This window comes from Chlamydotis macqueenii, chromosome 3, assembly GCF_036417535.1.
Source record: "Chlamydotis macqueenii isolate bChlMac1 chromosome 3, bChlMac1.mat, whole genome shotgun sequence".
Classification (NCBI taxonomy): Eukaryota; Metazoa; Chordata; class Aves; order Otidiformes; family Otididae; genus Chlamydotis; species Chlamydotis macqueenii.
Window position 1 is genome coordinate 91,185,083 of NC_141558.1, and position 6,850 is coordinate 91,191,932.

A 6,850-nucleotide genomic window follows, 5' to 3' on the forward strand; every position below is an offset into this window, starting at 1 on the left:
CCCTGAGGAATACACAAAAAAGATGCTGCAAAGCTGCAAACTTCCATGCGTCTCCTCAGTTTTTCCTAGATTAAAAAGCAGCAATTATTTTTATCTTCCCTCACAGGGCATTTCCTACATTTTTCCTGTTCTCCTCTGAACTCTCTCTAGCTGGTTTACATTTTTCTTAAAATCTAGTGTCCACTACGAGGCCCCACATTCATAGTGTCAGTGCTGAGTCCACTGAGAAGGTTATGTGATGTGCCAGAATTTACCCCTGTTTCTACATGCCCCAAATGTTGGCCTTTTTCTGGTTTGGTTTGGGTTGGGTTTTTTTTGCAAGTGTCACGTTGTTGATGCACCTGTAGCTCACAATCTGTTCTACCTCAGATGCTTTTTCAAATCACTGTTGCCTAACTGGTTGTGTCCCCATCTCAGATTTGTACTGAAGATTAATCTCCTTTCTGAATCCATTCTGAACGTCTCATCTCGAGACAGCAGGAGATCCTCATCTTTGAGCAGCAGCATCCACTCCTTGAGTAGTGCTGATGTGGTTGTTTGTAGGCCTACGCTATCAGCTCCACCAAGTGAAACAACGCAGTCTAGCAATAAACAAAGAGTGGGGGAGGGAAGGACAAAGAGGAGTTTTGTGGGTTTTTTTTAATCCAGATCATTGTGTTGTTCTGATTTACAGAGCAACCCTGCAAAAGCACTTTCTTGTGTTCAAGGTCCCTGAACATCTCATTAGTCAAGCTGGTCTCTTACTACCCTCCTGTCCTTCCTACATGCTGGCATAACTTCCAGCTGTGCTCATAATGCTGTTGAACTCTTCTGGCTACTTTCCTGTTACACTCAATTTTGCTCTTCTGCCACCAGTTCTCAAAGTCAAGTCTGTTTTCTTCAAGGCCGCTATCTGTGGTTTTCCACTCTTTTTTCTCCTTTGCAAAAGCTTTGAAAAAACATTGCAGCCATAAGCAACAGGTATTTTTTCCCTTGAGTTGAAGTTAACAAAAATCTTTATTTCTTCAGACTTTGTATTAACATTTTAAATTGTTCAGTGACAGGAGACTGTAAGGAGCCTGCAAACTGCAGAGGGATTTTGACCTAGCTTGCAGGGCTGGCTGGGATCCTCAGCCTGCTTTCTTCATCCCATCTTGCTTGCCTCTTTTGCCTTGGACTCTCTCTCTTCTGTGCTGTCCCCCTTTCACATCTCATCCCCTAGCATTCACAGAAAACAAGGCAGTTTATAAACTTATGACTCTGACTCAACAATGTGTAAAGAACTGGGACTGCACAAGCTTCTTCGCACCATTATGTATTTGATAAGACCTGCATTGCGGTGTTAGGCAGTGCCTTGGCAAGCACAAGCTTGTATGAAGTGCTAAGAACCCTGTCTCCTCTCAGTGACTGAACCTTTACATCAAATTGGGCAGAATTACCCCGTTTATCAATACACAACTATCAAGAATTCATCTACTCTTTCAGCGTCAGTAAAGCACACCTGCCAGAGCAAGATAATTCAGGTAAATTGCAGCTTACACAAGTGAGAAATCAGGCTTTCAGAGCTGCAGAGGGACTCCTGAAAACCAACTAGAGGGGCATCAAAACATAAGGCAAAGCTGGTTTTTTCTGCTTGCATAAAATGCCATTCTGGTAGCTCCAGCTAATTTTTTTTTTCTAGAGAGAGCGCTATGGTTGACAAGTTCTTCTGTTTGCAGACATCTGCAGTTTCACTCCAGCTCCTTGGGTTAAAAAAAAAGAACAAAAAGCAAAGTCTCTAAGCCAGTTTATGTTCCTGCCTGTGCAACTAACAAGTAGACAGGTAGGTTTCAAAATAGCAACCATCAAGTCAATGTCAAGGCTCTGCCTTTAAATGGAAGGCTCACAGCAGTCTTGACTAACGGCAAAGGTTAACCTGTCTCCCTAGTTAGTGTCGCCAACGCAGGATTGCAAAAACTATTCTGTGGGAAAGCAGTAGGATGATTTACAGTTTTTCCTTGTGCAATAGGAAGACAAGAAATGCCGGATCTGCTGCCAAGTGCAGTTCTGCAAAGGATGTTCCCACCTGAATCAGAAGCTCCCAAAAAAAGATATTGCTGTTGCTTTCAAAATCTTGTTTTTCAGATTTGAAGGTGCTTTTTTTTTTTTTTCCCATGTGTATCTGCATACAGATTCTTAAAGGTTTCAGTACTTCCTTTAAAGCCCCATTTAGCCAGACTGCCTCAGTCTAAACTAACTTCAGTTACTGGAGATCTCTGCCCATTTCTTTGGGACGGAGAAGCACAGGTGTGCGCGTGCACACACACACATGCACACTGTATCTTTTCAAATGCCTTAAGTAAAAGAGGCCTGCCTCCCTTTGCTAGCTTCCCCTATTCCACCGGGAGCCTCTGGCAGGATCTGAGGAATCCATGCAAGCATTTATAAGAGCACTTGTATGTCCCTTCATATGGTACAGCAGGTGTTCTGGTAAAATCCTTCCAATCAATAATTATACATTTCTGGGACACCAATCTTTGTGGTAAAGGGTTTTTTAATACTCGTTTATAACTTTTTGTTTATTAAAGTGGAAATGCAGATGTTGTGCCATTACTACTTTTTCATTAAAATAATGATAAAGTGGCAGAAAGTGCAATATGGTGTCAATTGTACAATGCTGTATAAAGGCTTTTTTTTTTTTTTTTAAATACAGCATGGTCATTGTCTTCTACCCCAAAGGAAGAAATAAGATCACTGGCTTGCATCACTGCAAGAGTTACTATAGAACACAAGAGAAATAGAGCATAAGAGTAGGCAGAGGTCTTGGGAAATAAGGTTGATTGACAATGCATGGATGAATCACTGTAGCGTGTGAAGGATTATGTGGGTGAGTATATAAGGGATTAAAAAAAAAAGAGAGGCATCTACATACATGCTACAGTTACTCAGTACTGTACAACTGTGAGGACAACTGGAACACAGTTCTTAGTGCCACGGTGCATCTTAGCCTTAATTTATGCCAAATAATACTTTATAATCGACAGGCAATAGGCTTCACAAAGCCATCCCATACAGAAGGTAATAATTTATAATAAACCAAACTGTTTAGATTGGGACAAAAAAGAGGACCTTGAAATTAAAAACTGCAGAGATTTGCTTGCCACATGTGGCAGCTCAGTAATATGTTAATGATTTTAATTTTATTTTATTTTAAAATGAAATATCACCTTTTTGGAAAAAAAAATTTAATCATAGAATCATAGAATTATTTAGATTGGAAAAGATCTTTAAGATCATCAAGTCCAAATGTAAACCTAACACTGCCAAGTCTGCCGCTAAATTATGTCCCTAAAACCACATCTACAGATTTTTTAAATACCTCCAGGGATGGTGACTCCACCACTTCACTGGGCAGCCTGTTCCAATGCTTGACAACCCTTTCAGTGAAGAAATTTTTCCTAATACCCAATCTAAATCTCCCTTGATGCAACTTTAGGCCCTTTCCTTTTGTCCTTTCACTTGTTACTTGGGAGAAGAGATTTACACCCCTCACCAGTGCAGAGTAGAGGGGCACAATCACTTCCCTGCTCTTGCTGGCCACAATGTTTCTGATACAAGCCAGAATGTTGTTGGCCTTCTTGTCCACCTGGGCACACTGCTCCTGGCTGTCATGTTCAGCCAGCCGTCTACCAGAATCCCCAGGTGCCTTTTCACCAGGCAGCTTTCCAGCCGCTCTTCCCCAGGCCTGTAGCATTGCATGGGGTTGCTGTGACCCAAATGCAGGAGCATCTTAATATATATATATATATATATATATATATATATAAAAATACACAAATGCAATATGTGTATTTACATATATATAGTCAACCAAAGATATATTCAGCCAAATAAAAATAATAAATGAACGAAGTTATTTCCACCTACTTTGCTTATTTCTAAATTGAGAGATTACAAAACAGCAGGTGGCAGCCTATGGCACTTGCAGATCCCATCCTTTTAATTTTTAAGAAGCTCTATACACATTTCCATTCACATACACCTCTAAACAATCTCTTAAAAGAAAAAATTAAGGCACCATTGACCCAAAGAAGTGGGGCAGAGGGAAAAGCTTTGGATTGCCACTGGAGTTCAGACTCTTCATTCAGTATTTACTGCAGTTGTCACTTAGACTAAACTTCAAACATGTACAGGTATGAAAAGACTGATAAATGTACAGGTTTTTCAGTAGATTAAGACCAAACAAGAAAATGTAGGGGAACAGCACATTCTCCTGATGACACTAAGTGATAACCAACATTGCATTAGAACGCTCTATAATACAGGTGGCTGCAGAGTAAATTAAGACAGAGACAGTTAAAAGCCAGAGTGCTCTTGCTGGGTACTGCAGGGCTCTGCCCTACCTCACTGCTCAGTAGTCATTTCGATGACAGGGATTAGGGACTTGAAACTTCTTCCCATAGCTACAGAGAAATAATTTAAAGGCAGCTAAGAAAATTAAAGTGAAAGACTTCAGAAAATGCAAACTAATCTGTACTGGAGACGTTAAAACCTGGAATACAGCTATGCTAAAAGAAGCAGGGATAGATGTTTTCCCAGTGGATGGCAAATGTGGGAGATACTAGCAATGTAGGAGCATCAGATTGCATAGAAGGAAATAAAATTTGTGTCCATTTTAAAGTCTAATTTAAAACATTACATTCCAGTTCTGCCATTTCACTACAATGAATAGACTGACAAATTACCTAAAGGGGGCTTATAGGAAAGACGAGGAGAAACTCTTTAGCAGGGCCTGTTGTGATAGGATGAGGGGTAATGGTTTTTAAATAGAAGGAAGCAGACTGAGACTGGGCATAAGGAAAAAAAAATTTACAATGAGAGTAGTGGAACACTGGCACAGGTTGCCCAGAGAGGTGGTAGATGCTCCATCCCTGGAAACATTCAAGGTTTAAGGTGTCCCTGCTCCTTGCAGGGAGGTTGGACTAGATGGCCTTTAAAGGTCCCTTCCAATCCAAACTATTCTATGATTCTATGAAGTTGCAGGCAATTTCAAGCAAATAATCCATGAACTAATGAATTATCCAGGACTAGGAACAGAGACACCTTCCAGGAAAAATCCAAAGTTCAAGGAATATATTATTAAGCTAAAAATAGCAACAGAGGCATGATAACACTTTGCAAATATCTGAGGATGTGACTTCTAGGGATGGAGGGTGAAGGAATACAAAGAGAGGTGTGCACCTGAGCAAACGGGGCTGACGGAGTGACCAGCACAAACCATTCCTCCCAGCAAGGGAGGTGTCAATAGGAGAATGAGACCAGTGATTTGATGAGTGCAAATGGACAGGACATGTGAAACTGAGCATGTAAGTCAGTGGGACAAAGTGCCAGAATGGTAACTGTGAGGAAGCCATAGATTGCAACAAGAGTAAGTGGATGGCTAGATAGATTGCCTGTTCTTTACTTTCTGCGGTCTTCAGTATTAGACTGAATTATAAAATTCTCTAGCCACCTTTTCCTCAATTACATTGTGAATATAACAACAGAGTCTAATAGTTTTTAAAATATTCCTTGTATCTTATGTAAGCAAGATCATTACAAAGGAAAAATATCTGTATGCTCTAATTAGCTAAAACTGCTTGCAGGCAAAAACGTACAGTTCCTCAATGTTATTCTCTGCACTCTACCAACTTCAGTTGCCTACAGAACCTCTTGTGGGCCCCACACCCAGATGCCTCTATTCAGTCCATTTGAATGCTCTGTCAGTGTTCATGCGAAGTATCCACAAGTACTTTTTCTTCTTTCAAGTTGTGTGCTGTCTGTTCACATGCAAAGGACTCTCAGACTGTCCAGTTTTACACATTGGCAAAACCTTGACCACCCGTTTTTGTCACATTTGTAAACCACAGCTGAACTACACAGGTTATTACTCTTCTCAAAACCCTTGTAGCTGTCTTTGAATTTATAATATATTCCATCTTTTGACCTCCAAAACTTTTCTTTTTCCAGAACAATCTTGAACAGCTCCTGTGTGAGGCCACCTATCTGCTGCACCTGTTTCCTTTACACTAAGGGTTAAGAAGAATGGTCCTTCACAAAACTCTGATCTTCATCCCAGAAACTGTAGCAGCTCAGTGCAAAAGACCTCTCCCCCCTCACATTCTGCAAGCAGAGCATGTAGCTGTTCCTTCTAAGCCTATAACAGTTTTAAAACCTTGGTGCCATCATAACTTCCCTTGAAGCCACCCTCTCCCAGTAATGCTACATGCTCATGAACTGTCAAGAAACTGAAGGGAAGAGAATTCCTGATAACGGGACAAGAAATGGTGCACTGGTGTAGCTTTTCTCCCTCTTGCTCCTGTGAAAGGAAGAGAGCACTCAATTTAGTTTTGTGCAGCTCCTTTTGCTTTGTGTGGATGTTTTGTGCAGGAAAATTGCTGCAGAGTTTTGGAGGCAAGAGCAGAATGCCAAATGTTCTGTGCTCTCAGCCACCCTACCCTGCAGAGGTATTTCTATGCTGAAATATGGGAGAGAAAAAAACTCTTCAAAGCTGCTGCTTCTATCTCTCCCACATAGCTACTATTCAATAGCCCCTAACTGAGCTTCTCACAAGATAGCTGCAATTGAATTTAAATCTGTCTGTAATATGGACAAAGGCAAGATGTGAAGACATCTTCCTCATAGGAAAGATCCTAACAGATCTCTAGTGTCTGTAATGTTGGAATGAGGCACATTTTCCAAAATTTGCTGTTCACAAATACATCTCATCAGGGAGATTTTTCTGAGAATTGCCACAAGAATGATCAACTATATATGTTCATTCTGTAGAAAGCAGAAGTTTAGGTTTCAGACCACTGTCTTGCCTTAGGACTGAGTTTAGAGCTGAGCAGTC